Genomic DNA, 22,794 nt, shown 5'->3' with positions numbered 1-22,794 from the left:
AGGGGGGTTGGGGGGGAGGGGCCAGTCGCGGCAGGGGTCGGGGGGCTGGAGGGGGCTGGGGGAGTGGGCGAAGGCATCAGGGGTCCCCCCCACAGTCCCTTCCCCCCTCTTCCAGCCCCACAGACCCCTTACTCACCAACACTGGAGCCCTGGTGCTGAACAGGTAGCCTGGCTGGCTGCATGTTTCAGCACCAGGGTGAGGGGCAACCATAGAGATGCTCTGGCAGCCAGAGCATCTCTGTGGAGGACCCAGCCTCTGGTTGTCTCAGGGAACCATCTTTTTTATACTTTGCTTTTTTTAGAGCCCTGGATATCCAGGGGGTCTAATTTTCTCCCAGCACTGCAAGTTTGCAGCCTGGGGAACATTGTTTTGTTCCCGCACATGCCTATTACCCTGCCTCAAAGGGGCTTGAGGCAGGGCAAGAGGCACGTGCGCGCTCATGTGGACATGCCCACAAAGGCTAGGGACAGAAGTTACACATAAACTGGTTTAAGTGATCAGAAACTGGTTTGAATCTGTAACAGAACAGGAATTCAGTGCACATAAACCAGTTTCAAAATGGCTGAAACTGGTTTAAGATAAACCTGGTTGAATGTAGTAGCAGACTAAATTGATTTGGGTCAAACTGTTTTATGAAACTTCTGTCCCAGACCCAAGTCTCTCCCATGTCTTTAATACTTGCTATGATTAAAGAAAATGAAATAGTTTACTTTAAATTAATTAACAAATATTAAGAAAACAATGATTTAAAATCACATCTAGAAGCACATGGTATTATATTTAAGGCAATTGATGGAAATCTGATAAACAATGACATTTTAGGGAATAGGCCTAATATCAACAAAACCCTGAACACTGAGTATTTCATTACACTTGATAAAGTGATAGATTCAGAATCTGACCAACCAAAAACATCTTCCTCTAGGTTTATTAAACATAGTTCTATTAGAAATAAAAGGCTAAGAGACCAAAATATTTTATAATTCAATTTTAACCAACATAAACAAGAGAACTTTTTAATATGAAACAGAGAATTGCATGGTTTTTGGTTAAAAAAAAATTTAAAATTTCTCTCCATCTATTGGAAAATAATATTATTTATGTATCCAGAATTGGGTTTTTGAGAAGCACAGCTAGATACCTCCTGTAAGAGTTGGTTTTAAAACTATATATTAGGTATCTGGTGATAACTGATGTAGCCCTCTTAATGGGGTAGTGATTAAGAAAGATAACCTACCTCTCCAGAGTAGGAACTATAATACAGAGTTGAGGGTCTCCATTGCCACCAATGGCTGTCCTACTCAGGTATCTGTAAACTCAAGTCATAGACTCAAGTGATTGACTAGATCTGAAGCAGAAGCAAATTGCAACATCCCAGGAACATCTACATGTGCATATTAATACAAAGCAATACACTCCAGCTTATTGCTCTGGAGTTTATTGCTCTGGGAGTGCTGTTGGCATATGCACCCAGGACTGCAGCATGTTGAGCTGGGTCGGAGCAGCGCTGGCTGGTAGGGGGCCTCAGGGGTCAGCCTGCCAGCCCAGGGCTGTTCCCCTTGGATCAATGTGCTTTGGAGGGGCTGGTGGGGGCACGAGAGTGTTTCAGTGTACAGCTAGCTGGCAGGCAGCCCCCACACTGAAGCACTCTCGTGCCCCAGCCAGCCGGGGCAACGTTTACATGTGTGCTGCTGAGGACTATTTACAAGTACTATCCTGCTGGAGAGTAAATTAGTTTACTGCAGCCTAATAGGGGTGCACGTATAGACTCACAATGTTTACTGTGCAGCTAGTTAGTCTACTGTGCAGTAAATGTCTCACATAGACATGCCCCCCCACCCCAGGTGATTGATCTTTTGACCTGGAATATAGCTAGATTGTTTAACACATTATCTGGCCCATAATGGGGGATTTTTAAAAATAATTTTAGCATTGTGATTTTACAAGAGACATGGTATGGAAAGTTGGTGTGCATTCCTGGATTTATTTTATTTTATGAAAATGGCTTAAAGGTAAAACTAAAGGGCAGCTGCAGGTAGGCTTTTTTACACTCATCCCAACATGAGTCTGAGGACTTTGTTACACATTACTCTTAGTCTGTGCTAATGCTATGCAATATTATGTGGTATTAAAGTTAGAATATGGTCTGAGCAATCACACATTAATGTCATCTCTGACCTGCACTGCTTTGACTTGCCACTAGAGGGTTAGTGAACCAGAAGCCAGGATGCCTCTGTGTGTGTGTGTGTGTGTGTGTGTGTGTGTGTGTGTGTGTGTGTGTGTGTGTGTGTGTGTGTGTAGCCATGGGAATTGTATATGGCTCAATGGGCAGTCAAGGTACTCAATGGCATATTCAAAGGTGAATCTGTTCATGTGAAAAGTGAAAACTGATCCATTTGCCTTGCTCCTTGCCCCTAACAATCCCACCAGCCTGTCCCATGGTAGGCTGCATCTTTTCCCTGAAGCTGGGTAAAAGCCAAGGGAAAGTTCGCTTAACTACAGCTACTGGCAGTTAACTGAAATTTTCCCATACTTCCTGATTTTGTTTGCCTAAAGCATGCCCAGCTCTCCCATGGGGCTGTAGCTTTCCCCTGCTCCACCCCCCCCCCCCGCCATTCCTGCTGGGTTGGGAACACCAAAGCATGGGGGACCTTGGTGGGGGAAGGTAAGGGCTCTCTAGGTTGAGGATACAAGATATAGAGTCTGGCAATGGGAGAAGACAAGGGCTGTCTGAGCAGACTGAGACAGAGGAACTGAGGCACAGGGGAGCACAGTCAGGAAAGGTGAGGGTTGGCTAGGATGAGGACACCAAGACATGGAGTCCTCCAGTGGGGAAAGCTGAGGGCTGGGCTGGGCTGGCTGGGACTGGGAAACTGAGGCACAGCAGATTGGACAGAAAGCACACAAGAAGCAAACTTCATAACACTGCAAACTTCATAACACTACAAGCCCATTGTTGTGCAAACTGCAAACTGCTGTGATGTCATTTCAGGTGTGATTTAGCCCCTTACCTATTTTTTCCCTGGTGACTGGGAAGGGGGCTGGAAGTACTTTGGCATGTGACCATGCCCCCAGTCTGAGCTGGATGGATCCAAGGAGCCTCCCCATACTCCCACTGACTATCTGGCAGCAGTTGCTGGTAAGGAAGAGAGGAGAAAGATGGGTGGGAGGCAGCCAGTCTTCATGGTAGCCTGTGTTGGCATAAGGCGGGAACCATTGCCTGTGGTCAAGCTGGGGAGCGTAGGTGGTTAGAGGTGTCTTCTGTCTCTCTGCCACACTAAGGATGTATTCCTCCTTGGCAGTAGCCACTCCAGCCAGGAAGGACTTCTACGAGTTCATAAGCAAAAAGCCATCTTGCATTGGAGTCTGTTTGAAATGAGAATGACTCTGTGAAGTCCCACTAGACTTGATTGTGGTGGTCCTGCTGATATTTTTCGCTACAGGTCATCTTCTGAGCAGAAGTGTCCATTCATGGCCTTGGGGCAGCATCTATGCAGGAGCCTTCAGAGCTCTCTTGTGCCAAGGCAATTTCTGGGTGGTGAAACAAACAGAAATGACTTTGATTTAGTTCCCAAGGGATAAAGTGTGCTTGGATCCCATGTTCACTCCCAAGCAAACTGTGACAAGTGCAGACACAATAGTGCATTGACATCAGACCTTGAAATTTTAGCAAAATTTTAAGATAGTATGAGGGGAAATGCAGCTTGCCTCTCTCTGCCCAGGCATTTTCACAGGATAGTGAAACCAGTGCAGAACATCATGGTAAGTGCCCTGTCAGCTATCTACTCTCAACTACCTGCTGTCCCCCTTCCCTCCCTAATAGAAGAATGCTCCACCCATAACTTCTCTCTGCTGTCCCAGTCTCAATATACCACTTCTCTGCCTGATATCTCCCTGGCAAGAATGCCTCGCCAATGTAGAGCACACCTCTATGAACTTGCAGATAGCAACTGCTCAAGAGCTTCTGCAAGCTAGCAGGCCAAACATGTCATGGAGGGATGTAAAGGAGCTGTTTGTTATGATAGCTCTCCATTAAGGCCGGCAATCCCATGGAACATGTGCAGTGCCATAGGAAACTTCCTATGCCTGCTTTACAGATTTCTAGCTGTTGCAGACTACCTGGCAGTGAAAGCAATAATTGATAACATCCTGCAGTACAAGCTTGCTCTCCTCCCCCATGGAGCAGGCATCCTACCTTCCCAAAAGCTTTCCTCTGTGGAATGATGCTCTATCCCAAGTGGCCCTGAGCTGCATTGAATCCTAAAGAGCAACATGTTAACTGCAACCCATACCAGCTTCACTTCATATTCCCATGGTGAGAGAGGTGGCTACCATCCTGAAAAATTACACCCTGAAAGATGACAACAATCCCTACTGTCAACATTCCCAGGGGACTGGGATCAAATTGGTGGGTGGGACGGATATCAAGTTGGCAAGGGTCAGTGGGTCCAGTTAGTGTGTAGCTGGTTGTCTGGGGTGGGGCTTGGGCTATGTGGGTGGTTTGTTAGGGTGGGGGCAGTTGCTAAGAGGCAGTGTGGGGCAGGGAGGGATGAGTGGATAGTTTTACATTTCACATGCATGATCCAATTAACCCTTGAATAAATTCAAAGCCATCAAATAAATTGGCCATCAAGTCATACAAAATTCCCATGGCCAAAGCATGGATATGATACCAATTTTCATCTCCTCTGTGATGTGTGGAATACAATGCTTCTATCCCCCTGGTAACTCATAAGAGCATGAGCATTCAGCATTGACCACAACTCCTACACCTAGCCACTTCACCACACTTACAGCCCAGAGGTATCCCCAGAGTCCTGAATTATCCCCAAACCATGAGACAGCCTCAGAGCCCTGGGACCCTGAACACACTATCAGTTACCCTTTTCTCCTGGAGTTGGTGGGTATGAGGGTGATGCGGGGTTGTCTGTGTCCATTTGCTTGACAAGAGTGTTTCATAGTTTCATAGATGTAGGGTCGGAAGGGACCTAAGTAGATCATCAAGTCCAACCCCCTGCCCTGGGCAGGAATGAATACTGGGCTCATATGACCCCTGGTAGACTTGAGCTCATATAACCCCAGCTAGGTAATTATTAAGCCTCCTCTTAAAGACCCCCAAAGTGGGAGCCATCACCACTTCCCTTGGAAGTTGGTTCCAGATCCTAGCCACCCTGACTGTGAAGTAGTGCCTTCTAATGTCCAGCCTGAACCTACTCTCAAACAAATTATGGCTGTTATTCCTTGTTACTCTGGGAGGCGCTCAGGGGAACAGGGTCTCTCCCATTCCCCGCTTGTCCCCTCTGTCAGTTTATAGATGGCCACCAGGTCCCCTCTCAGCCTTCTCTTGTGAAGGCTGAACAGGTTCAGGTCCCATAGCCTCTCCTCATAGAGCCTGCCCTGCTGTCCCCTGATCATGCAAGTGGCCCTCCTCTGGACCCTCTCGATGCTGGCCACATCCCTCCTAAAGTGCGGCCCCCAGAACTGGATGCAGTACTCCAGCTGTGGCCTGGCCAGTGTTGCATAGAGGGGGAGGATCACCTCCTTGGCCCTGCTCGTGATGCGTCTGTGGATGCATGACAAGGTGCAGTTGGCTTTACTGACCACGTCCTCACATTGACAGCCCATGTTCATTTTGGAATCAATAATAACTCCAAGATCCCTTTCCGTCACTGTGCTTACAAGAAGGGAGTTCCCCCGCCAGGGTGTTATCTGAACTTCCTCCCTATCTTCTGCATCATCCTGGTTCTGTATCTCCAGGGTCAGGGTCAGAGCCTGGCTGGGGAACAAGTCCATGGAACAGCCATCCTTGTGCTTCTCTGTGGCTGTTTCAGTAGCAGGCAGTGGGAAGGAGGCATTGGCATTGCTGTCTTCATTGTCATCTTTACTGTTATTTTTGTTGTTGTCTTCGTGCTGCACTGGACCTACAAATATGCAGTGTACAGTGTGATGGGGAGCAACAGCAAGGTCCTCCTCAAGAATCTGGAGCAGCCCCTTGTGGGAGGGGGCCACAGTCCTTACTGTGCCTGAAGCCTTGATAGTGTCCTTACCTAGGGATGGTGGGATTGTTGGCTTGGGAACAATATCACCCCTTGGGCAGTAGAGTACAAGAGAGTAGAAAGTTTGTGCAAAGACCAGAAATGGGGTTACTGGGAGCAGTGTGTCCGGGGATGCTGGAGTTCTGCAAACGGTTCACTTTATTTTCCATTACCAAAACACAAGCTGAATAGCCAAACCCATAGATACTACTCACCCAAAATGGTATAACTTTGAGATGCTCAGAGAACACTAAATATTAATTTTCCTTCTTTAAAACTTGCATAATAGCATCTTAAATGTTTTTACCACATTGTAGGAGTAGCATGTAACAAAGGTTTGATTGAGGGATTAGAAACTGAAATAGACTCTAACCATCTACTAGTAGTCCTCATTAAATTTTGTGGCAGACCCCCTTTGATTCTTATTAATCTTTATTTCCCACCACTCACATTAAGATCTGATGCAATCTTGAAATGGGAATTGTTATATAATGCTCTTGAGACAATTCAAAATAAATTTCCAGAAATAGAAACAATAATTGGCGAATTGGAGGCACAGACACTCATGATAACAAAGATGTCATAAAAGAAATATGAGAAATTCCCCCCAGCAACTTTATGTGATAAGCAAATAAATGAAGTGTGATACTTCTTGAAATGTATCACCGAAGAGAATTTTAGAATGCTCAATGGATAAACTAATAAAGATGAACCTGGGCATTCCTATGTGTTACAATTAAAGGAGAAGTATAATAGATTGTATATTAATAGAACTACATACGTGGTATAAATATCATCTGAAATTTTACCACATGTAGAAAGTGACCACTTCCCCAACTCTCTAAAAAGTCGATTAGAATCGTATGGGGGCCCTTTCCCAAAAAAACTATATAACTTGCCTCAGAATTAGAAGTATTAAATCAAAAAAAGAATTCAACTAAATAATGAGTTGCAAGAGAAATATACTGTTCTATTAAAAAATACATTCTCAGATTACATTTTATAGTCTCAAATCACAATAACCCCAAGACAAAATTACTCAGCAGTTGTCCAACAATTGGAAAATGCCCTCCTAAAAGAAAGCATCTTTGTCAAGAGTAGGTGGTGCCCGTGGCACAAACCATGGTTTGATGAGGACTGCTCTAAAGCTTAAGATGATTTAGTAAATGCCTTGGAGAAATACAAGTCTAAACAGCTTTCAACAAATCAAGAAGATTAAAATAGATTATAAAAAATTAATAAACAGAAAGAAAAACAATATCAAAACAGGCTATTGAAGGAACTGGTAGCTGCAGGGAAAAATAAAAAGCAATGTTTTCGGCAAGTGTACATATTCCTGAAGATACATGGGTCTTGTTTTTTTTTAAAATAAGTTACCAATTTACTCTGAAATAGTGAAGGAAATAGTGGCTTCATGATGAAGGAAACTGTATCTGGTAAACTCCAAGCAAATCATTATCTCCCTCCGAACCTCAAGTAAGATCATGTATATTTTTACTGAGAAATGGAAAAGCCCTTTCCCTTTTCTTCCTCCAGCAATCTTCAAGGAATCCACTGACTTCTAGTGTCCAGTTTTGACCAAAAGTTTTAATACATATTTATATTAGAAGGCAATTATCCAAAGCCTTGGAATAAAAATGTAATAGTTCCAATTTTAAAAAATGGTGATAAAAGAGATTCTGTGTCATATTACTCTATTAGTCATATGTGTATTCCTGCCAAAATATAAGGGATACATTTATTTTTTTATCTTCAGACATGAATTTCTGAAAATAATATTTTGCGAGAAGAACTGGCGGTTTAGAGAAGGCTACTCTTGTATGGACCATTGTTTAGTGCTGCTAATTCTAAATATGTAAAAATATGTAAAACAGCAAAATCATAATTATGTAGCCTTCATAGATCTAAACTGACAGGTTAAAATTGTGGTGGAAACTGGCAAGAACATCAATGGATAAAATTCTCTTACAATGTAATCATTACTTACTATTCAAATAAAGCATCTAGAGTACGTTATAGGATTGTCAGTGTCCTATCCAGTAGTTTCACAACTAAGGCAGAGGTATGCCAAGGATGTTTGCTTGCTCTGCTACTTTGTAATTTATTCTTGAATGATCTACAACGGGTGCTAACAGGGAATCAATTCCACACACCCATGATATTAAATAATGGTATCAGGGTGGCCTGCTGTTTTAAGAGGAGTCAGCCAGCCTGGCTGAGGAAATGCAGTGGTGAGAAGGTTGCTAATAAGGGAGTGGCACACTGAAAGTGAACACAAATCCCAGAATGTAGAGGCCTAGAGAGTGCAAATGTGGGAGAAGCAGGTAAGCTGAACTTTATGGAGAGCAAGCCTATTATGTGAAGGCCAGAGCCACATTCAATCCCAACCAGTGTCCAGGACAGGATAACAAGGGGTTTTTTTTTACTCCCTATGTTTTAAAGACTCTGTTTATTGCTGGGGCCTGCTGAGGGAATACTTAGGGAGCAGAAGCCAGCCCATTTAAAAGCTGTTTAGTTCTGGGGCTAGCTAAGAAATGGTTTAGGGACCAAAAGCCTGTCTGAAAAAGCCAACAGGTAGTAGCCCCCTTAGAGTAATGCTATAGCCCTGTCTTGCTTTGTGCAGTTGATGCATTAATAAAAACCCAATCCCAAATAGGCCTCCAAACATTATTAGATGCTTTTCAGCAGTATTGCACCTCGAATAGCTTGGAAATCAACACTGCTAAATCCAAAAGGACAGATTTCAACTAACTCAGAGAAATACCTATAATATCTAAGGTTCCATAGATAGAAATATTGAAAGAAAAAAGGAATTTAAAAGTTCCTAAAAGACATGACATTGGAGTTTCAAAATCAAGTTTTTCTAGTGCACTGGAAAAATAAAGAACCTCAAGAGACAAATGTAGCTGTCAAAATAGTATTTTAGCGATTTGAAAATTGAGAGAGACAGGACATATTACTAAGACTCCTGCTACACATTACATATATTACACAATTAACTAGTTGATAATGCAATAAATTTAGACCAGCCTCATATGCAAAGTAAAACTGACCACAGATGCAAAATATTTATCATACAATTAACCTTAGGCAAGCCACACATTTAAAGTAATTATTACACAATAAAAATGACTATCCTAAAAAGATCCAACCAGCTATAAAGTTAGTGCTTGGAAGTGAGTAACAACTTTATAGCTGGTTTCTATCCAGCTTTAATTTGAAAGTGCAGCAGGGCCCTAAGGATGCATACACAGGAATAGCATGAACCTGTACAACAAAATCAGGAAAGCAAAGGGGAAAATGAGTTAACAACTAACAATATATGCTAAGGACAAGCTAGGATTCTACAAATATATCATACCAAAAAGAAGGGTCAAGGAAAGTTTGTGCCCCCTTCCTCTGCTAAACCAAGAGGAAGTGTTTATTTGTCACCAACATGAATTTGTTAAAATAAAACAAATCATGCCAAACCAACTTGATTTCCTTCTTTGACAGGTAACTGAGATGGTGGATTTTGAAAATGAGGTCAGCCTTTATGGACTTTAGTAAAGCTTTTGATAAAGTCCCACATGCCATTCTCATTAGTAAATTGAGAAATGAGAATGAGAATCAGCACTAGTTAGATATATAATTGTTCAAATAACCACAAGCAGAGTAAATATGTACAGATTGATATCAGACTACCAGGTGATCTTCACTGGATTTCCACTGATGCCTGTTTTATGTCCAGCATGTTTAACATTTGTGTTAATGACTTAGACACAGAAACAGTATAATTATCAAATATGCAGATAACACAAAATTATAATCCCCTCTGAGAACAGGGTGAAAATTCAAAAGGATATTGATAATAAAATGTAGAACTGAGTTACAAGCAACATGAAAGTCAACGAAGACCAATATACGTTGCTATGCCTACAAAAGAAAAATAAATGCACAAATAATTGGTTTGACAGCAGCACTGCTAAGATGGATTCAGGAGTTATGGTGGATCAGAAACTTGACATTGGTTAGAAATGTGATACTGTCACGTTGATACTGGTACATGATACTGATACTGATCAACATCAACTCATGGGAGATTATCACCCAGGACTGCTCCAAATGGAGGAAGAGTATGCTGCAAGGATCTCAGTACTTTGAAACCTCATGATGACAACAGGAGACAGAAAAGCAGGAGTGGCAGAAACAGCGTGTCATGGACCAAATCAAGAATCCAGAGCTACCCACCCTGCACAGTAACATGTGCCCAAGTTGCAGCAAAGTTCCTGGATCAGCCTTGTCAACCATCTTTGGACCCACAGATAAGACAATAATGGAAGACAATTATCCTCAATTGTGAGGGATTGCTGAAGATATTGTCATAAGAAATGGACATGCAATTTTGTGTTGTATTAAAAAGAAAGTATTCTAGGAAAGACACATAAGATAGTAGTATACTTTACTCTGCATTGCTTAGGCCTTAGCTGGCATACTTTGTCCTGATCTGAGCACCAATTTTAAGAAGGATGTAGACAAACTGGAGAGGATCCAGAGGTCAGTGACAGAGATGATGAAAGGGTTAGAATACAAGCTATGCAAGGAGAGCTTGAGAGAACTAGTCATATTGAGTTTGAGGACAAGGAGATTAAGGAAGGACGTGACAGCAGTTTTCAAGGGCTGCTATATAAAAAAGGGGGAAAAAAGAGAGAGAGAGAGAGAGAAATTGCTTTCCTTGCCACAAAGGGCAGGATATAAGGTACAATGGTAGGTGCAATTTCAGAAACCACCTTTGAAAATTTGGCTCTAAATGTTAGCATAGAATTTCTCTATATTTCAAAGTAAACTGATATATAAAGCGACTAAAATCTAAAATCAAAACGTGACAGCTTTTATATGTGGGCCTGCTTTGCAGATGTGGCATTTAACAAACCCATTAAAGAAAGGGTCTCGTACATCTTCAAACAATAGACATGACTGCAAAGCAAAGTTCGCATATGAAGGGCGATAAACGTAGGACACTAGACTCCAGTGCTTGTAAGTGCACTTAAGTCAGTTCCTGGCAGCTTCTGGAGAAATATAGCAGTAAGTTACTTCTGTACAGAACATTGAGCTTGTGAAAGCAGAAGCTGTAAATTTGGACCTCTGTGGTGAAAAGAGATTAAACTATAAACTCTAAGAGCCTTGCAAAATGCATCTTTTTTTTCTAAAGCTTTTTTGGAAGCTGGTAGTCTGAGGGTTAGGAAGGTTGTGGATGTTTAGTTATAGCTATAGGTCTTTATATAATATTTCAAGTCACAAGATGGATTCTCAGAGTATAGGATAGCAGCCTACAAAGATTCTTATAGACATAAAATTAAAGGCAATGAGACATCCTCCTCTCTGCATGAAAAACAAAGTCATAAGAAAGAAAGAAAATTCTAAGAATTCATCAGTAGACAGGTCTGCAGAGGTAAGAGAGTTATTTGGCTCAGTATTCCCTAACCTTATTTTTGATTAAACTATTATTGTGACAGTTTCAATATAAGGCCTTAATCAGCTAACCTATCATATCTACTGGTATGCTTCCATAGTACATGTTGCATTTTAAACATAGTAAAACTACTCACCCTTTTTTTCTTTTTGATTTATAATAATGAAAATCTAATTTAACCACTACATTAGGCTATGTTTTCTTATATGTATTATGCAATAGCAACATGCTGATACTTCAGTTATTGCACATCATTGAGCTTTTGAAAGCAAAATTGAATCAATATAAGGAACGATGTAATTTTATCTCCACAATAAGTCTACACTACCATTAGACCCTCTGTTTGCTGTGAGCATAAAAGACTTCTACAATAGTTTCCCAGGTTTGTTTCTCTACAGAGTATGCATTTAAGTTCCAGAGATCCTGCATAATGCCTCCTGCATTCAAACTAGTGGAATATATTTCCTCTGCTACTTAACACTATTTTTATTACCTCAATAGATTACTCCTGAAGTGCGCATAATTGAATTGAGGGATTTTGATACCTATTGGAATAGTGAAGTAGGACTGGAAGGGACCTCCAGAGGTCATCTAGTCCAACCCCCTGTCTGAGGCAGAAGCATCCCTATCCATGGGCAATGCATAGGGGGTGCACGCGGGTGCACATGCACCCCCTGATTGTGGCAGTGCACCCCCTACAAAAAGGCACTGCTGACACTGTCAGTAGTGCCTGTGGGCCATTGCTGCTCACCACCCTGATGCTGACACCGCTGGTAGCATCTGTGTGCAGTCCGCGATCCCTGCTGGATGCTGCCAAAGCTGCCAGCGGTGCCTGCGGGTGGTTGCTGACCCCTGGTCAACACTTGCCACCCCTTCCCCCGCCTCCACCAGCTCCAGTAGCCTCTGTGGGAGCTCCATGCTTACCTCCATGAGCCTCCAACAGCTGCTGCACTGCTGTGCACCCCCCAGCCACCAGGGGTACGTATTGTTCATGTCCCTATCTGAACCATCCCATATAACTTATCTAAACTCAGCATAAGACTACCATCAGCCCTGATACAACAGAGACCTAAGACCCCAACCTGAGTCCCTACGACTTGGCTCCCAGAAAGGATTCATAGATTCATAGATGCTATGAAGGGAGACGCCGGAAGGGACCTCAACAGATCATTGAGTCCAGCTCCCTGCCTAGGCAGGAAAGAGTGCTGGGGTTAGGTGACCCCGGCAAGATGCCTATCCAGCCTTCTCTTAAAGACCCCCAAGGTAAGGGAGAGTATCACCTCCCTTGGAAGCCTGTTCCAGATTTTGGCCACCCTTACTGTGAAGAAGTTTTCCTGATCTCTGTCAGTTTGTGACCATTGTTCCTTGTTACTCCAAGAGGCACCCTGGTGAACAGAGCATCTCCGATCCCTTGTTGTGTCCCCCTTATGAATTTGTAGGCGGCCACAGGATCACCTCTCAGCCTTCTTTTGTGGAGGCTGAAGAGGTCCAGGTCCCTCAGTCTCTCCTCATAGGGCTTGTCCTGTAAGCCCCTAACCATATGAGTGGCCCTCCTCTGGACCCTCTCAAGTTTCTCAACATCTTTCTTGAAGTACGGTGCCCAAAACTGTACATAGTACTCCAACTGCAATCTGACCAATGCCACAAAAAGGGGAAGTATCACCTCCCTGGTTCTATTTGTCGTGCATCTGCTGATGCATGATAAAATGATCTTAGCTTTGCTGATGATTTTGTCACTCTGATGACTCATGTTCATCTTTGAGTCCACCATGACTCCAAGATCGCTTTCCGCTTCTGTGCTGCTGAGAGCGTCACTTCGTAGTCAGTAGATGTGCTGGATATTTTTGCACCCTAGGTGCAGCACTCTGCATTTGTCCTTGCTGTACTGTATCCTATTGTGTACTGCCTACTTTTTTAACCTGTCCAGGTCTGCCTGAAATCGTTCCCTACCTTCTGAAATGTGCACTTCACCCCACAATTTAGTATCATTCGCAAACTTGGACAGAGTACACTTCACATCCACATCCAAGTTACTGATGAAGATATTGAAGAGTACAGGTCCAAGGACTGAACCCTACGAGACCCCACTATCCACATCCTTCTAGGTCGATACTGACCCATCTACTCCCACTCTCTGGGTGCGACCACTAAGCCAATTTGCCACCCACTGGACCGTGTAAACATCTATGTCAAGGCCTCTTAATTTATTTATGAGACTGGGATGAGATACCATATTGAAGGCCTTGCTAAAATCCAAGAAAACAACATCCACCTCTACTCCTGCGTCTAAGCATTTTGTGACCCTGTCATAAAATGAAACCAGATTGGTCAGGCATGATCTACCTGCTACAAATCCACTCTGGTTGCCCTGCTGAATTATTTTTCCCGCTGGACTCCCACAAATATGATCCTTCATAATCTTTTCAAAGACCTTTCCAAGTATGTAAGTGAGACTGACTGGCCTATAATTACTTGGATTCTTCTTCCTCCCTTTCTTGAAAATAGGGACCACATTGGCCCTTTTCCAGTCCTCTGGGACCTGACCTGAGCACCATTAGTGCTCAAACAACCATGCCAGTGGTTCTGCTATGACACCAGCCAATTCCTTTAGTACTCTCAGATACAGCTGATCCAGGCCTCCCGACTTGAACACATCCAATCCATCCAAGTGACTCTGCACCAAATCAGTGTCAAGAGTTGGTGGGCTGGTATCCCTCTGATGTCCATCTAAGAACCCATTAGGAGACTTATCTTGACCCCTGTTCAAGAACACTGGGGCAAAAAACTCATTGAATAGCTTGTCCCCCCATCTGTCACTAATTGCTCCTTCTTGTTGTCTTTAATTTGTGTTGCCAGCCTCAGCTCTGTAGTTGCTGTGGCCTTTGTAACTGCCTCTCTGCAAGTGCGGGTCAAGTAGGTATACTCCCTCTTGGTAGCTTCCCCCTGCTTCTACCACCTATATACCTTCTTTTTTGCCCTTAGGTTCCTCTGGATTTCCCTGTTCAGCCAAGGAAGTTTTCTGGCTCCTTTGCCTCTTTTTCCTCATACTGGGAGATCATCTCCCTTTGCACTCAGAGGATTGCTTCCTTTAGGAACGATCACCCTTCCTAGACTCCCATCTCGACAATACTCCTATCCTGCAGTGCATCATTGACTAAACTCCTAAGTACACTGAAGTTAGCCTTCCTAAAGTTACGCACTTCCACCTTACTAGTTATCTTACCCACTCTATTCCGTATGGTGAATTAGATTGATTGGTGGTCACTGTCCCCAAGGTGACAACAAATCTGCAGCTCCCCTACCAGGTCATCCCCCATAGCCAACACCAAGTCCAGTAGGGCATTCCCCGTAGTGGGACCTTATACTTCCTGCATTAGGTGAAGGTCCTGCATGCAGGTTAAGAACCTATGTGAATGGTTGTATTTGGCTAACTGCTTCTCCCAGCAGATGTCAAGGTAGTTTAGGTCCCCCATGACAACCACATCCCTAGACTGTACGGCCTCTGACAGCTACCTCAAAAATTCCAAGTCTAGCTTTTCTTCTTAGTGTGACCCCCCACCACCAAGTCCCTTTCCCCTCAACCTCCATGCATCCTAACCCACAATGCCTCAACTTTCTCCTGCTCTGATCCCATTTTGATTAGGATAGATGTATAATGCTCCTTTACATAGGAAGCAACCCCGCCCCCTTTCCTCCCTACTCTATCCTTTCCGTACAACCTGTAGCCCTCAATGTGTACTACCCAGTCATGGGTAGAGTCCCACCAGGTTTCTGTTAGCCCCACTAAATCAAAGTTATTATCTGCAAGCAGAAGTGCGGCTTCTTCGCGCTTGTTCCCCATGCTTCTACCATTAGTATAGGATGTGTTCCCTTCTTCTCTCCCTCATTTTCTCCCAAGTACCAGGGTTTAGATTCCTTGTTTTATGGCTCCTTGACACTGGCTTGGCCTTTTGGGTCTTGACTCTTACCCCTGCCATCCCCTACTCCATGCCTGGCTCTATGAACTGGGCCAGCCAGCCTCGTGGACCATGACACCATACCAGTCAAGTGCCTGTCCAACCTGCTCTTGACCAGTCACAAACCCTTTACCACTCAGATCTTGTGGCTTATGGCCTGGACTCTGGAGTCCCCTCGGGCCCCAGGGCAGAGCCACGGTAAGTGTTGTCCTGCAATCAAGGAATGGAATGGCTGACATAAAAGGAGAGTTTCAGCTGTCAACTGAACTGTCATTCCGGGAAGGACCCATTTCTCATGCCAACCCATAAAATAGTGACGGTAGGGACTCTGGTTAGCTACAGAGGATTGTTATCAGCAACTAAAAGAAATAGATATTTTGATAATATGATCATCATATAATCATGTTTTTATTAATTTGGTTCAGCTGTATATTAATTCATTATAAAGTGTTCATGATCATGAATCCATATGATTTAGATGAGTGATGCTCGACCTCTTGGCCATGTGGGCCTGATGAGTTGTACAGGGCTGGTCCATGGGCTGATTCCAGCATGGGGTTGGTGCACAGGCCATGTCATCTGGCCCACAGGGCTCCCCACATGTCTGGAACTTTGGTGGCAAGGGAGGGATAGCAATATAAATTGCCACAGCTCTGGAAGCCACAGTAAGTAATGCTGGCACTGCTCCCTTGCTGCCAAATTTCTGGGCTTGGGGGAGGACCTACAGGTCAGATGATCAGGCCCCTTGGGCTAGATCTGGCCCATGGGCCACAGGTTGAGCATCAGTGATTCAGACATTTGGAAGCTCTCCCATATAGTGAACTGTCAAAGAGATCCTGTCCCCTTCCTTTTTGCAAATAACCTAGTCATCTAACATTGATGATCTTCCAGTGGAATGATAAAGATGTTCCTCATTCATGTTTAGGATATATCTCTTAGAATTTAGAAGACACCCTTTCTGATAAGTTATTTTCAGATTTTAAATTGATTCTGTGAACTAAATCTTCCTCCTCTCTACAACTGTACTGGATTCCTGTGTATATTTGATTAGATCAGATAAGGCTCACCCTTTTGGTGCTGTAGTCCAGTGCATGGGCCGGATTGGCCCCACACCACTTCTGATTGTCCCCGTGCTGCCTCCCTTGGCTCTGAACTGCCTCCAGAAAGCTCCTATATGCTCATATGGGGCTCCAGGCCACCTCTGTGTGCCAATATAGCATGGTATTGAGCCTGCAGGGCCCCACAAGTCTGGACATTTGGCAACAAAGGAGTAGCAATTGCTGCCTCTCCTCCACTGCCACCAAATTTTCCTACTTATGGGGATACCCATGGGCCAGATGGCATGGGTTTGTGAGCCAGGGGTTGAGAACCCCTGTTTTAAATGATTCACAGTAAAAAGGATATAATCATTGGGAAAACTTACTTTTTTTTCTTCCTTGAGATAGAAATTGGTTTGTGAGATCATAAAGGCCCCAGCAATTTTTCTCTTTAGGCCACAAAGAGATGTCACATTTGTCTCAGGATAAACCATTTTATCCCATTATCTAATCCCATTAGCACAGGGCAAGAAGTACTAATATTTTACCCTGGGACATCACAAAGTATAGCTGAACAGTTATCCCCAAATTGCATCATTGAATCAATGGCAGAAAAGCAGCAGTGTATTCAGTTGCTCACTAAACCCTGATTAAAAGGGTGATGTGTGTACATGCTGATCTTGGGATATTTCTGTTCTGGGAAAACCACACTCACAACCTGTCCAGGCACAAATGCAATACCTTTTCTAACCATAGAACCAGTAGACAACCAATAGGACCATAGAAAATGAAACTTTTCTGACAAGGCTTTGCCTTTCTCAGATTGGAATTTACAACCTGCAACACTTGCCTTTAAACATCTATGCCAACTCTTTCTCCCAGAACAAAGTTGGAGAAGGAGATGCCTCCCCATCATCCAATAGCTCAGTGATTTAAGCACTCACCCACAACATGGGGCATGAGTTCAAATCATCCCTCTATCAGGGAGGGCAGGGAGAAGGGGTACAGCAACCTTCTCCACTATGTTTTGCTGAGCCCTGACCTGGTAGGTATTCTAAGAGAATGTGTGGTGGATTGGTCCCTACAGGTGAAATAGATGAAGGAGCACCTAGTTTGTGGTTCCTGGCAGGGATCAGTCACTTGCTGCTCTGCACTGACAAGACTTGGGAACTCCTAGGAATGGCAAGATGGAGACCTTCAGTACATAGAACATTGTCCTGGTGAAAACTTAGGTACATATGGACCTAGGGGTATGTTCCCATGAGCAGGAACATGTGTTTCCCCAGGACAAATAGCAGCAGCACATATTTGTGCCACTGCTAGTTGTCCCTGGGGAATGCCCCTGCTTGAGTGCTCTGGCACACAGCAAATTACACAGGGTAGGGTAGGGGAGACTGGGGCCAGCACCTGGGCTGGGCCTAGCAGCCTTACCCGAGGTCCTAGGGGACTCCTAGGGCTGCAGCAGCAGCAATCTGGGCACATGGAGCCTAGTCTGCAGCCACAGCATGGCTCTGGCCAGCCAGGCTCTGGTTTGGAGCAGCACTTGCTGACGCCACATTTTTTTTTTGGCACATTTTTTTTTGACACCAGGGGCTGCTAGTGTCAAAAACCCTGCACCATGCTGCAGATTAGCAATGCGGTGGTTTGTGGTTTGTGGTGCAGCAGATGGGTTTGTGGTGCCGCAAACTGCATGTGCACACTCGTGGGGATGTGCCCATGGTGTCTTCAGGATTAGGCAAAATTGAGCAGTTGAGAATCTAAATTTTGGACTGAGGCACTCATAGAGTATTTGAGTGGCACTTAAGTCCTTTTGTGAATCTAGCCCTATATATTTTTATTTTTACAGCTGGCAGTGGTGAAAACAAGCAATTTTCTTGTTGCAAACAACTGCTGGCAACATAATAGCAAATTCCATTTAATTGAGTTTTACCAGTATCATTGCACCTGGAGATTTGTCAACAGATGCAGGTTTTTGTCATTCAAATGACAATCAAACAAAACAATAGCTCTGTTGCAGACAGCCTGATCAAACCCTGGCTTCTGTCTATTTAAAAAGAAAGAGAAAGAAAGGAAGACTGAGATTTTTGGAATCTAATAAAATTAAACATTTTAAACTTTAAATGAATGATTTAATTTTATGGGAAGTGGGCATCCAAATTCCACAGAAAGCTTTGAAAATTTTATCTAGAATGCCAACCTTCTCCCTTAATTTTTCTGATGACATAGGGTAAACTATTGTATTAGCCTTTATTTAGAGTAAAAATCAGTTGAAAAGTTTTCCTCAACAGACAGTATGTTGATAATACATGTTGGCTGTATATTATTGATTGTGTAATCTGCATTAGGCAGATTATAATCCAGCCAGAAGTATTTTATTTTCTGCACTTGTAATGGTGGACAGCAAATAAAAGCTAGTTAACATTATTAGTTATGGATTTTAATGACACCTACTTTACCAAATGCAAAAATACGTACTGCAATCTTCACGTCTCGTAATAGCTTTTCCAAATATTCAAGACCTACTTTCCATTTTTCTAAAGTCAGCTTTACAGAGACTCTTCAAAATTATTATTAGTAAGATTTACTATGATATTGTTTTCTTGTGATCCACCAGTCTGTTTAGAACAGCATGATTGTGACCCGACCGTATGACTGCACTAACTGTCAATTCACATTATGAGATTTTGTATAGAAGCTGTGATGGCCATTTGCAGGCACTTTAGCCTCAGAAAAGATGCATAATATTAGGGTTAAAATAATGTGATTAATTTGCAGTTTTCCCTTTTCCTTTTTTTTTCAGCAACCACCATAAAATAGATATCTATTGTGGCATTTTCCGCCATAACATAACTCTTTGTGTCATGACAATAGACTAATTTTGTGCCTGTTTGTGTTTTTACTGCAATCTGATTGATAAGAACAGATGAAAAGAGATACATTTCTAATACATAAAGAAAATAAGCCTAAATGAGATGGACATAAGTTCTGAAGACATTTAAACTGTGTAAGCTTAATAATATTACCCTTGATAGTTTAGAAAAAAAATAGTTTCAGAATTGATATATTATGTACTGTGTGAGAATTCTAATGCGCAATACTACTGTGACATTTACAATATGATATTTATGGATTAACTAGACTTTTGTCCCTCAGAGAGTTTACTATCTTCATGGTGTATGGGTGAAAGGGCAAAATGATCAGTCAATCAAGTTCCCAAATCTTAGTATTGTTAGTTCTTATAACCACTCAAATGTCACCAGCACATTAATTGTGTTCGGTCATTTGTTTTCGGGAAGGAAAGAATACTTGTATTGAATGTATATTAGGCTGCTGAGGCACACTACTATTTTTGTAATGCTGCAGAGTCTGTAGCACTATAAAAAATAGACAGCTCTAGGAGGTGTGCACATAAAAAAAGTTACCACAAAGGTACACTCTCCAGACAGGGGGGAGATAAGGGACTACTCCTTAGCTGCCCTGACCCACAAGGGAGTGTGTCAGTGAGCAGCATAAGTTCACAGACAAACTTACACCCATCAGTTGTTGCCACAGTGCTGGGCTGTCATAGTTCTTGGTGTTTTCATGGGCTGCGGGTTTGCTGGCAGGCTGTCACCCATGGTGAGAAGGGGCTCCCTATCAGCCTCCAGCAATGGCAAGTGCTAATTAGGATGGTAGTGGAGACCCCTGATCAATCTCTTCTGCCACTGTTTGCAGGCAGCCCCCTCACCCTTGCTGCATGGTCCCCATGGCAACAGAAGGACCAGGTCCACCCTTGATCCCCATAGCAACAGGGGCTGATTGTGGAGGTCTCCATCCCCCAATCAGTCCCTGCCACTGCTGCTTCCAGGCATGCTCCATATCCTTGCTGCTGGGTGGCAAGGGGGGTGGGGCTCCCTGGAAGCCTCTGAAACAGCAAGGGCTAATATGGGTGGAAACCCCCATCCCACTCTACATACATATGGATCAGCCCCTGTGGCTCCTGCTTCTAGGCACCTGTCACCCTTGCCACCTGGCAGCAAGGACGATGGGGCTTTCTGAGAGTGTACCACAGCAGTACATAGGGAGACAAGGTTTCCGATAAATCTGATATCTTTTATTAGACCAACTCAAATACTTGGAAAAATTCTTCTTAGCAAGCTTTTGGGTTTAAATACTGTTCCTCAGGCTGAGAAAGCATCTGCAGTTGGTGTGTGCTCTTCCTGGATGGAATTGAATAGTAAAGAAGCCAGAGGCTGGTATGCATGCAAGAAAGGCAGTCAGTGAAGATGTAAATTGAGGACTCAGTGGGTGAGAGATAGGGTGCAGCGGGGCAGGAGGGGGAGGGTGGTGAATGTAGCAGGTAAATAGTGGATAGGTACCTGAGGAGTCAGATGTCAGGCAGGTTGTTATGTGTCATAAATACGATGTCTATATTAAGTCCATGATTTGTGTATCCAGGAGGTTGGTGAAGTGAAGTTCATAGGCTTATCTGAGAAACGTGTTTTGTAAATTCCCTTTGAGGATTAGAACAGAGAGATTGGAGAGAGAGTGGTTTTCTTGTGAGAAATGTGCCCCCACAGGCAGTTGAGTATTCTTGTCTTTAATAGATTTCCAGTGTGCATTCATTCTGGTGCACAGTTGTTGTTTGGTCTCTCCAACATATTTTCCATTAGGGCATTTCGTGCATTGGATGAGATATATTACATTTCTGGAGGTACAGCTGTAAAATCCAGGAATCCTGATGGTTCTGGTCTGGGGTGTAGTAATTATGGGGCTGGTGGAGATATGATGACAGGTTTTACATTTCTTGTCATGCCATGGTCTGGATTCATTCGGTGTGTTTTGGGCCATGGGAAGTTTGCTTCTGGTGATGTGGTTAGTGAGGTTTGGTGCTTGTTTGAAGGCTAGAATAGATGGTTCTGGGAAGATATCCTTAAGAATCGGGTCTTCTTCTAGTATGGGTTGCAATTGTTTGAGGATTTTCCATATAGGTTCAAGGGAGGGGTGATATGTCCACCACCAGTGTCCACCAGCAGTGTGCGATTCATGGGGGTTTTTCTTCTCTACTGCAGAAATTCTTCACGTGGTATCTGAGTGACTCTTTCAAACGTGGGATCTGTCTCTCCTGAGGAGTGTCCTTGTGAAAGCCTTTTTAAGATTTGTGAGGTGGCAATCCCAGGTGTTCTCCTCAGTGCAAATTCTGTGGTATCTGAGGGCTTGGCTGTATATCACAGCTTTCTTGGTGTGTTTCAGGTGACTGCTGGTTTTGTGAAGATGTGTATGTTGGTCTGTGGGTTTCTTTTATAACACGGTCTGTATTTTACCATTCTTGATACTGATCATCATGTCTGAGAAGGAGATATTGGTGCTCGAGTATTCAAGAGATAGTTGGATAGAGGAGTGACAATTGTTGAATTTCTGATGGATCTTTTCAGAGATTGCAAGGTTTCAGTCCAGGTGTCTCATAAAAAGGTTGACATACTGTGAAGTGATTTTGGTGCCCATAGCTGTGCCCATGGTCTGCAGGAAGTGTTGGTTATTAAAAATGAAATTGTTGTATGTGAGGATGAAGTGTATAAGGTCAGTAATATCTTTGGGTCACTACTCTGAGTTGTCATCTTGCTCTTGTAGGTATGTAAGGCAGGCTACACCCTGACAGCAGTACAGGCTATTAAGGGTTTCTGCCTCCCTGTCAGTCCCTGCCACCCCCATTTCCAGGCATTCCCTTCACTCTCTAGCTACTGGGGTAGAAGATATATACCCCTGATCAGCCCCTGCTCCTCCTTGCAGGCAGCCCCATCACTTGTGTTGCATGGCAACACGGGTGACAATGCTGCCTGCAAGGAAGCCCCTCATGGATTGCCCCTGGGTGGGCTTTCAGGTAACTAGCCACTCTCTCTTTCCCTCACCCTTGGATAGGAGGAAGGAGAGTGGAGCACTGTGGGATGCTGGGGGCAGGATTACATGTCTACACATTCAATTTGTTGTGGAAAAACTTTCTAGGGACATAGTAGTTGCTGGTTTAAACAGAAACAGTTTTCATCATGGATCCTCCATTGTGGGGCAGTATCGGTCAAACTAAAGGACTAAATGTGTGGCTACAGAATTTTTCTCACAGATAAAGCATGAAAAATGTAACACGTGCTGAATCCCTTTGAGATTCTGTGCCGGGGGAAGATCACGTGGCCAGTCGCAGTGCTGGCCCACCCCTCTGTCTAGGGCAGTCAACCCTGTCTTAGCTGCCATGACTTGCTGTTTAATAATACAAGATGAAATAAGCCGGAGGCTGCCCATTTAATGCCCCAATGCCATGGGTTCTACACATGGCTCCAAC

The sequence above is a fragment of the Alligator mississippiensis genome, chromosome 4 (assembly GCF_030867095.1).
Source record: "Alligator mississippiensis isolate rAllMis1 chromosome 4, rAllMis1, whole genome shotgun sequence".
Taxonomy (NCBI): domain Eukaryota; kingdom Metazoa; phylum Chordata; order Crocodylia; family Alligatoridae; genus Alligator; species Alligator mississippiensis.
The sequence above is the reverse complement of the archived record's forward strand: the minus strand, read 5'-3'. Positions refer to the sequence as shown.